This window comes from Helianthus annuus, chromosome 6 (assembly GCF_002127325.2).
Source record: "Helianthus annuus cultivar XRQ/B chromosome 6, HanXRQr2.0-SUNRISE, whole genome shotgun sequence".
NCBI classification, from domain to species: Eukaryota; Viridiplantae; Streptophyta; class Magnoliopsida; order Asterales; family Asteraceae; genus Helianthus; species Helianthus annuus.
This window is the reverse complement of record NC_035438.2, coordinates 65,427,549-65,428,370: the sequence shown is the minus strand read 5'-3', so window position 1 is coordinate 65,428,370 and position 822 is coordinate 65,427,549.

Below are 822 nucleotides of genomic sequence, written 5' to 3'. Positions count from 1 at the left end.
TAGTTCGCCGGGTTGAACCGGCTCTGGAAGACAGGAGTGGGGTCGCCAAAGGAATGGTGCGAATTGGATCGCTGGAGAGGTATAAATGAAGGCTGCGGGTTCTGGGGCTCATTTTCTAATTGAGGCCCGAAGGAATGGAGGTAAGATGGTGATGAGCTTAGAGAGACGGATCGCCTCCCTGGTTCAATATAGGTCCTCCAAGGTTCTTGGGGACTGGTGCTCATGGTGATGGATGGCGTGCGCCGGTAGGAAGGTCCGGCCTCGTGATCATGACCCATCATTGGGGCCTTGCCTCTTCCTCTTCTCATCCTTGGCGGCATAATTAAACCTGTTATGACATACAAAGATACAACAAGAATATATAAAATAAAAGACAAAAATAAAACAAAACAGAATTTGTCCTATGTTCTTTGTCTAGACTCGAGAATTGAGGAATGTGCAATTGTGTAACTAATATTAAACACAAAAGGCTAGTGTTTAATTCACTCAGTGTTGGCTCTGATACCAACCTGTCACACCCCGTTATTTCCACGTATTACCGGTGGGGAGTATCGTGACATAGTTGATATCATCATAGTCAAACAACACAAATTTAAATGCACAGCGGAAGCAAAAGATAGATTCATTTCAACCGAATAAATTGTAATATTAAGTATCACAAGATAGTTGAAAATGATCCACAGGCAGATCGAAAGAAAAAGGAAATTGTTCAACAGACTTTGACATCTAGAGCTTGCAAAACTTGATTATTGATGCATGGAGTAGCCAGCATATTTCGTATAGTACATGCACTTAGCCTTTTTGGAAAATACGTCAGTTTAC